Below are 10,097 nucleotides of genomic sequence, written 5' to 3'. Positions count from 1 at the left end.
CCTCGGTTTCTTGGTCTCTAGCCGAGGAATCGAGGCCAACCCAGAGAAGATTTGGGCCATCGAGCAGATGCGACCCCCGGCTCGACTCAAGGAAGTTCAGCACCTCGCCGACTGCATGGCGGCCCTCGGGCGCTTCATCTCGAAGCTCGGGGAGCGAGGACTCCTCCTCTTCAAACTCCTAAAGAAGACCGGTCACTTCGACTGGACGCCGGAGGCCGAGCAGGCCTTCCGCGACTTGAAGAAATACCTCACCTCGCCGCTCGTACTGGTGGCCCTCGCCAAGGGCGAGCCACTACTGCTCTACGTCTCGGCCACTCCTCAGGTCGTGAGCATAGTACTGGCGGTGGAGCACGATGAGTGCTCGGGGCAAGGTGCTGGGTCCCAGCTCCCGGCCGCCCCCGAGCAGGGGGTCGAGCCTGAGCACTTGGCTCCCCCCGAGCAGGGGGTCGAGCCCGAGCACTTGGCTCCTCCTGACCAGGGAGTCGAGCCCGAACACTCGGCCAGCCCCGACCACGCCGCCGAGTGCGGCCCGAACCTGTCTAAAAATCCCTCCAGTGCATTTACTGCGTTCTGCATTAGATCATTGCACTTCACCTGCCATTGCATTCATATCCATTTATTTCTCTAGCAAACATATTCAGAATCATCCCCCGGGCCGAATCTCAAAAAGGGGTCCCTCAGGATCCCTGCGATAGGAGTTAACCCTCCGACAGGTTGAAAATGCGCCCTTCGGCCGGTCCCATCGCCCATTACATCCCAACTTTAGCAGGTGCAGGGGGACCCACCGGGCAGCTGCTGAATATCCCCGCGTGCCTGTCCGGTCAAAGCAGATCTGACACGGTCTGATGCGGCAGGGGGGCAGGCGATAAGCCTTGAGCCCAGTGACGATATCTCCAAGCTGTTTCCTTCATGGACCCCGCAAGGTGACGTGCGATAGGACCTGTCGCATTAAATGTCCCCACGCCTCCTGCCAAGCGGTGACAGGGACTGACGTACTCAGTACGACAGGCGTGGGGGGGAGTGGTTGGATGTGACAGGCCACGCTCCTTCTTAAATGCAGCATCAGGCCTCCCACCGATTGACACCTCACCGTGGAGCCCGTGCGGGGTCCACCGGCAAGGGGCTTCTCAAGTCCTCGGGGAACTACGGGAGCCGGGGGTCAACTGTTCATGGCCTCGAGCATCCCTCCCGGAACTGGCTCTTCTCGGGTCCTCGGAGAACTACGGGTGCCCAGGGGCCAACTGTTCATGGCCCCGAGCATCCCTCCCGGAACTGGCTCTTCTCGGGTCCTCGAGGAACTACGGGTGCCCGGGGGCTAACTGTTCATGGCCCCGAGCACCCCTCCCGGAACTGGCTCTTCTCGGCCCTCGAGGAGGTGGTCCCCGAGGGGTGGCGCCACGTGGCATTCTGCTGTCCCGGCCTCGAGACTCGGAACCCCTGGTTCCCGTGTCACCGACAGGACTAAAACCAGAAATACTAATAGGCCGGGATATCACACAATTCATAGTAGCATTGTTCATCGTGGTACCATTAGTGCTAAGTGCTATCATTCTCGAGGAAATGGCTCTACAACTGATCGTACCCCTGCTATATCGGGAGTTTTTTTTTTGAGAGAGAATGCTATATCAGGAGCACGGTTCAAAAAACCGACGGTAACCGCTCAAAAACCACGAAAACCGACCTTCTCGATCCGATCCGGTTTCATAAACCGAATGGTAACCGAATTTGAATTAAAAAAATTAAAAATTAAAAAAATTAAAAATTAAAAAAATTAAAAATTAAAAAAATTAAAAATTAAAAAAATTAAAAATTAAAAAAATTAAAAATTAAAAAAATTAAAAATTAAAAAAATTAAAAAAAAATGAAAAATAACTAGACACAATTCTAAGAACTTCTGTGAAAAAATAATTCAAAAATAATGTCGTTTGCATCATATTCTATAGGGATAAAGTTTGAAAAAATATAAAAAAATTGAAGCGTGCGGCTCAGTTATTAACTCATGTTAAGGAAAAGTGTAACATGCAAACACATATTTTTCTTGTGTAAAATGTATTTTAAGAGAATCTTTAAAATTGATTTCACTTTATTTAGAGTTTTATTAATTTCTCTATGATTTTTACAAAGTTCACAAGCATAAAGTGAATATGTTAAGAAACAGCACTGTAATTAACTTTTTCATGTCTACTATTATTTTTCCTACGTAAATAATAATATAAATAAGCTAATGAAAGTGGTTTCACTAATTTTTAAGGTGTGATGGGTCAGTTATGAATTAATCTAGTCGCAACATATTTATACAATCATGCATGTTACAATAACTAATTCACGAGTTCATATATTTTTAAAAGATATAGGATCATGTAAGAAGACTAAAAAAATTAGTTTCATGATTTTTGGATTATCAAAGAGTAAACTATGCATTTAACTTGGTTTAACAAATACAATTTCTCACAGAAAATTTTGAACTTTTTTATAAATATAAATACTTTTATCATGTAGATCTTGTTACAAGGAAACTAACAAAATTTGTTTCACTTGATTTGAAGCTCAGATGAATTAGTTATTCTTGATTTGAAGCTCAGATGAATCAGTTATTCTTGATTTGAAGCTCAGATGAATTAGTTATTGATTTTACAAGATTGAGATAATTTTTGTGGTTTTTTTTAACTTCACTGAAAATCGAGAAAACCGAGCGGTTACCAACAATACGGAAAATTTGAGAAAACCGCTTGATAAATCGCAAAAACCGTTCGGTAACCGGTCCAAAGCGACCGGTTACCGAACGGCTAAAATCGCGATTTTTTTTCTAAATTTCAAATTTTACCAAATGAATTTTGTCCAAATTTTTTTGAATTTTTGACCGGTTACCGCGGTAACCACGAATTTTCGGTTACCGCCGGAGCTCGGTAACCGAGTACCGAGCTCCGGTCGGTAAGGTGAACCTTGATCTGGAGTTGCTAACATAGACTTGTACTTCATGAATCCAGTCCGGGATTTAGTGTTCTTAAATTTAGGTCTCTTTTGAATTGCAGGTTTTTTTTTTTCGAATCCTATGTTTTTCCTATGAAATTGAATGATTTCTAAAAAAAATATTGTATTCCAAAGGATCCCTTATATTTTCAGGAGACCAAAAGATTGCCATGTAAACTTGATGCATTTTCAGTTCTTGATAAAGCTAACCTGGTCTGAGTTTAGTTGACAATAGAATTTGGAGTCATTTGAACCATGTGATTGTAAGGTCCTATGTGCACTCCAGAATAAGAAGAGGGCACGAATTCTTACTTACAGTTCAGATTTCAGTTTCTTAACTGAATAAAACCTCTGTTTTTAGGTCAACTTTCGAGAGATTACCGTACTTCGTTACAGCTACAACATTAGAGTTCCAAGTGGATCAAAATAATCCCAACTTTCTTTCAATTCAGCGCTCGTCTGTTGGCTGCTGCCAACTGCATCCTCTACTGATGCAACTGATCCGGCACTATGGCAAGGTTCAGTCAAGGTTCGGCTTACCGACCAGAGCTTGGTTACCGAGCTCCGAGTTACCGCGGTTACCGGACGAAAATTCAAAAAAAATTGAACAAAATTTATTTAGCAAAATTTGAATTTTAGAGAAAAAATCGTAATTTTGCCCGCTCCGGTTACCGAGCGATTTTTGCGATTTATCGAGAGGTTTCTCGAATTTTTCATATTATCGGTAATCACTCGGTTTTGTCGGTAACGGCTCGATTTTCTCGATTTATCGGGCGATTTTCTCGATTTTTAGTGAAGTTCAACAAAAAATCCAAAAATTATCTCAATCTTGTAAAATCAATAACTAATTCATCTGAGCTTCAAATGAAGTGAAACAAATTTTTTGGTTTCCTTGTAACATGATCTACATGATAAAAGTATTTATACTCATAAAAAAGTTCAAAATTTTCTGTGAGAAAATGTATTTGTTAAACCAAGTTAAATGCATAGTTTAATCTTTGCTAATCCAAAAATCATGAAACTAATTTTGTTAGTCTTCTTATATGATCCTATGTCTTTTAAAAATACATGAACTCATGAATTAGTTATTGTAACATGCAGGATTGTGTAAATATATTGCGACTAGATTAATTCATAACTGACTCATCACACCTCAAAAATTAGTGAAACCACTTTTATTAGTTTATTTATACTATTATTTACATAGAAAAAATAATAGTAGACATGAAAATTTTAATTACAGTGTTGTTTCTTAACATATTCACTTTATGCTTCTGAACTTTGTAAAAATCATAGAGAAATTAATAAAACTCTAAATAAAGTAAAATCAATTTTAAAGATCCTCTTAAGATATGTTCTACACAAGAAAAATATGTGTTTGCATGTTAAATTTTTCCTTAACATGAGTTAATAACTGAGTCGCACGCTTCAATTTTTTTTATTTTTTTTCAAACTTCCTCCCTATAGAATATGATGCAAACTACATTATTTTTGGAAAAAAAAATCACATAAGGTCTTAGAATTGTGTCTAGTTTTTTAAAATATTTTTTGAATTTTTTTTGAATTTTTTTATTTTTTCGAATTTTTTAAATTCAAATTCGGTTGCCGTTCGGTTTCTGAAACCGAGTCGGACCGAGATGGCCGGTTATCGCGATTTTTGCTCGGTTACCGTCGGTTTTTTAACCCTAGGTTCAGTACCATTCCACCATTCTAGCATTTTTGCAGCAGGGAAAAAAAGAGTAATAGACAAACCAGCATCTCTTCCCTAGCTAGAGAGGCAGCAATGCAGCATGAGATGCAGAAAACATCGTGAGCCAGTTACGTATGCAGCAGGTCAGCATCATCTCTGCAAGGCTCCTACACAAAATTACTGATTTCTGAATTTGAGATGATTTCAGGTGGTACCTGACTACCTGATATGTGGTCATCAACACAAGATAACTCTCATCACATAACATTCAGGTCATGCAGGGAAAGAATACTGCAGATGGTGCTTAAATTAATGCTTTTTGCCTTATCAAGGAGAGTAAAAGATGATGCTTTTGTGGTCGAGAGTTCAGCATCAGCGTACTGTTGCCCGATTCCTTCCTTAATGATCCCGCTTCCGCCTGAACACCGTCGTCTATTTATTTCCTCTTTCCCCGTTCCATTTGTGCAGAGCATGCTTTTCTGTGCGCTGCTGCAGCCTAGACTCGCATTTGCCTTCCTTGATCAGTGTCTTCAGGTAAATTAATACGTATCATCTCTGATCCCTTGCGGGTTTTTCTCTACGATCTCAATTCGCATGTCTGAACCTAACGAAAGACTTCGCCTTGCTGTTCCAGCGTTGAGCTCCACTTGCCCCCACGTCGTTGCCTTGCCGGCCAGCCATGGTGGTCGGCATCGAGGCGGCACGCTGGGTGATCGGCAAGGCGCTGGGCCCTGCCTCAGGCGGGGTGCTGGAGGCGTGGGCGGCCAGCTCCGAGCTCGGCGCGAACATCCGCGCTCTCAGGATGGAGCTGCTGTACGCGCAGGGCATGCTCAACAAAACCCGTGGCCGCGGCCGGGAGGAGATCCAGAACCCTGCCCTGGCGGAGCTGCTGCAAGAGCTCCGGGACCTGGCGTACAGCGCTGACGACGCGCTGGACGAGGTCGACTACTTCCGCATCCAGGACGAGCTCGACGGCACGTACCATGCCGCCGGGGAGCATGCAGGGGGTTGCCTCCGCAACCACGCCCTCAATGCTCGACATACCGCCAAAGACATTGGCAAAATGCTTGGGTTCTCCTCGCACTCGCGCTCTGCTAGCCGTGGTGACGGTGACGAGCCAAATGAAGATATGAGAGTCTGCTGTGGAGCTTGGCCATATCGTGGGCAAAGATCTCCTGACAACGAGCAAGAAGAAGATGCAAGCCGTCGCGTCCTGTGTGGAGTTTCTTGGCCATGTGGCGGGCAAAGCACTCGTGAGACCAACTCCTCGTCCTCGCAGCCGCCCCCCAATCAGGCCGACCAGGAGGAGGCTTACTGCGGATGCATGCAGAAGCTTGCTTCTGGTGCTCGTAACACTATCAACATCGTCGGTAAACACCTTCCTTGCTACTCTGTGTCACCTGTCCAAAATGATGCCAACTCCAACACTGCATCGAGTGGACGGCGATTCCTCTGTTGCGCCCGTCCTAACAAGGCACCACACACAGAACGCGCCATTAAAGCACCGAAACTAAAGTTTAATAGGGTCGAGATGTCTAAGAGGATGAAGGACATAGTAGAACAGCTGAAGCCTGTGTGCGCCAAGGTATCCACAATTCTTAATCTAGAGTTACTGGACTCCAATCGCAGCATTGCCCAATGCATTGCAACGAGCCTACACGCTAAGAAACCAGACCATGCACCCTTGCTTACAGATAAAGTGGCTATGAATAGACCAATAACCACATCAGAGCTTATAGAGCCTAAACTTTATGGGAGGGATGTTGTAACAAGTAAGATTATTGATGACATTATTAAGGGTCAATATTGCGACAAGGACCTCACGGTGCTTCCAATTGTTGGTCCAGGGGGCATAGGGAAGACAACTCTAACACAATACATATATAAAGAACTTCAGCACCACTTTGAAGAAAAGATTTGGGTGTGCGTGTCTACCACATTCAATGTGTATAGACTTACGCAAGAGATTGTGGCTAACCTAAGAATAGAGAAGAAAAATGGTAGTTCAGAAAAGCTGATTGAAGAAAAATTGAAGTCTAAGAAGTTTTTGTTTGTATTGGATGATATGTGGAGTTGTAGTGATGACGAGTGGAGAAGGTTTTTAGTGCCCTTCACAAAAGGACAAAGCAAAGGGAACATAATTCTAGTTACAACTCGGTTTCCGGTATTAGCTCAAATGGTTAAAAAAAAACAGCTGATCGCCCGTTAGACTTGGAAGGTTTAGACCCTGAAGCATTTAAGGATTTATTCTTAGCTTGTGTCTTTGGTGACAAGCAATCAATAAATGATCATAGTGGGTTACTTGATATTGGAGACAACATAGTGGAAAAACTAAAGGGATCCCCTCTCACGGCAAAAACTGTTGGAAGATTATTGAGAAAACACCTTGATTTGGATCATTGGACTAGAGTTCTTGAAAGTAAGGAGTGGGAATTACAAAATGGTGAACATGATATTATGCCGGCATTGAAGCTTAGTTATGACTACCTCCCTTTCCATCTGCAACAATGTTTTAGCTATTGTGCTTTGTTTCCTGAAGATTACAAATTTAAGACAGAAGAGCTAATTCATTTGTGGATAGGTCTGGATGTTTTGCATTCACATGGGGAAAATAAAAGGATCGAAGACATTGGACTAAGCCATTTGACAGAATTGGTTAATTATGGATTTTTTAGGAAACAAGAAGAAGATGAATGCGCTTGTTATGTTATTCATGATCTACTACATGAATTAGCACTAAAAGTCTCATCACATGAATGCCTTAGCATATACAGTTATAATGTGAGATCTGCACAAATCCCACCATCGATCCGTCACTTGTCTATCAACATAGATGACACAAGTGTCAAGGATAGAATGACTTTTGATACATGCACGAAGGATCTTAGTACATTACACAAAAGATTGAAAGTTCAAAACCTACGCTCTTTGATGTTATTTGGGGTACACCAAGGTAGCTTTGTGAAGACTTTTGATGGTTTGTTCAAGGAAGCAAAAGCCCTTCGTGTTGTTTTTCTGGAAGATTTCTTGCACAGCTTTTCAGAACTTGTCCATCTTCGCTACCTTCGGATTAAGGGGGGTCGAGATACAAGAATATTGCCCAACATCATTTCAAGATTTTATCACCTAAGGGTCCTAGATATACATGCATACTATGATTTATGGGCTCCAACAAGATATATGACCAACCTTGTAAAGTTGCGTCATTTTCTTGTTCTAGATAGTAGAATACACTCGAGCATTCTTGATGTAGGTAAATTAAAATCATTACAAGAGCTAAGAAGATTTGTGGTCAAAAAAGAAAGTGAAGGTTTTGAATTGGGCCAGATAGGACATTTGGCAGAGCTTTGCGGATCATTGAGCATTGATAATCTTGAAAAGGTTGAAAGAAAGGAAGAAGCAGATGAAGCAAAATTGATTCAGAAAACCCACTTACGCGAGTTAATATTACATTGGGATAGTCGCCGATCTAACAAGTATTCTGCACAAGAAGAACATGTTCTTGAAAGCCTTAAGCCAAGTAGCAATCTTGTAAAGCTATGTATTAGCGGGCATGGGGGCGCTAGTTGCCCTTCATGGCTTAGTGCAAACCTCTCAGTTAAAAATTTGGAATTTCTTCGGCTACACGGTGTGTCTTGGAAAAATCTTCCACCTCTAGAAGAGTTGTGGTTGGTGGATGAACATGGTGAAGAGTGTCAGAGCTATATACAAGGACAAAGCTTCAAAAATTTGAAAAGGCTAGAACTAGTTGATATACCAAAATTGAAAAAATGGGTTGGAAATGGCCCTTGTGAGCTGTTCTCTCACTTGAAAGTGTTGATCATTAAAAATTGCCCTGAACTCATGGAGTTGCCGTTCTCACATCATGCCGGATGTGAACCAGAGCATGAGGCTAACATGACTTGGTTTCCTAAACTCGAAGAGCTCAACATTGAAGATTGTCCAAAACTTTCATCATTACCTTGTATTCCTTGGTCTAACACTACTTGCTCTGCTGAGATTGCACGAGTTGGTTCAGGTTTTGAGCGGCTGGCTTATCAAAAAAATTATAGTACTGAACATCGTTTGGAAATTCAGGGAAAGGGAGATGTAGATAGTGTTTTCTGGACGGTGTTAGCCTTTCATAACCTATCAAAACTAGAAAGTTTGAAAGTGACGAGATGCCCTCCTCTATTACTGGATCACCTCCAAATGCTATCATGCCTTAAGTACCTCCGGATAGATGATTCGGGTGATGCCTTTTGTTTGGCGGAAGGTGATGGTCGTGTTAGATATGAATTTCCAGTTGAAGACGTCTGGATTCAGAAGTGTGGTGCTAGCGGGGAGGGATTGACACGTCTGTTGTCTTACTGTCCGAAGCTCCAAGGCTTCAACGTGATCGAGTGTGAAAAGTTAACAAGGTTAGGCGTCATGGAGCAGCAGAAGAAGACGGAAGCACCCGCACGACCGCCGTCATCTTCAATTGACGAAGTGGAGGAGGCACAAATTGGACAGCACCAGCAGCAGCAAGACGAAAGAAGAGAGGAGGAAATATCACCAGCAGTAGCAACGACAACAGGACTGCTACTGTTGCCTCCCCAACTTCAGAGTTTGTACATTTCCGAATGCCCAAATCTGGTCCTCTGCCCCGATTCACTCGAGGACGACAAAGACACAGGACGAACTGGAGATGGAGGGAGGAGGGCTCCAAGGTCTGAGCTCCCTCCGTTCATTGAGGATATTCAATTGCCCCAGGCTCCTCTCCTCCTATTTGTCGTCACTAGCGCATCAACCTGTGCGATTGCACAGGCTAGAAATTTAGCATACAACTGAATTTTAGATATTTGTGTTAATAATAATTGTATGCTAAGATACATCAGCTATTTATATTTAAATATTAGAATATAAAATATAAATGTAATTTTTATTCATAATATTGAAATCATATTTATTATTTGTGAATAGATCTAATTTATAATTTTCATTTTATGTGTTATGCAAATTGATTTTTATTTGTTTCTTGATTTTTTGAAATTATTATTATTTTTAATATTGTCACCGTATCTCATATTATTTTTTTGAGATACATTATAAATTCTTTGATATTACTTTTATGTGATAATCCGTAATATGTTTGCGTTTTGTTGTTTTAATTTTGTAATATCTGATTACACGTATATTTAATTGGTATATTTTAATTGATTTGGAAAAGTGTGTTTATTGCTAACGTAACTGCGTTGGAGTTTGCTAACGTAACCTTGTTGGACAAAGGATATCTATAAAAAAAGAAGAAGGAAAGATCAGGAAGGAAGTAGTCTTAGAGTTGGACTCTGATTTGTTTTTTAATCTTTTGTTTCTTCTGGTTGTTGATCTATGGTTACAGTTAGTCAATCAATCAATTCAATGATCGGATGTTTTGCTTTTTTATGGGAATTTCTAGGATTTTTCTAAGATCTAT

The 10,097-nt window shown here is 41.7% G+C and overlaps 1 pseudogene; it reads left to right on the top strand.

The window, feature by feature from the left end:
- The first annotated feature begins 4,977 nt into the window (after positions 1-4,977).
- Positions 4,978-9,613, top strand: LOC133913499 (putative disease resistance protein RGA4; annotated as a pseudogene).
- Positions 9,614-10,097: the final 484 nt, after the last annotated feature.

This window comes from Phragmites australis, chromosome 3 (genome assembly GCF_958298935.1).
Source record: "Phragmites australis chromosome 3, lpPhrAust1.1, whole genome shotgun sequence".
NCBI lineage: Eukaryota > Viridiplantae > Streptophyta > Magnoliopsida > Poales > Poaceae > Phragmites > Phragmites australis.
Note: the sequence above shows the minus strand (reverse complement) of the source record. Positions and strands in the feature narration are given on the sequence as shown.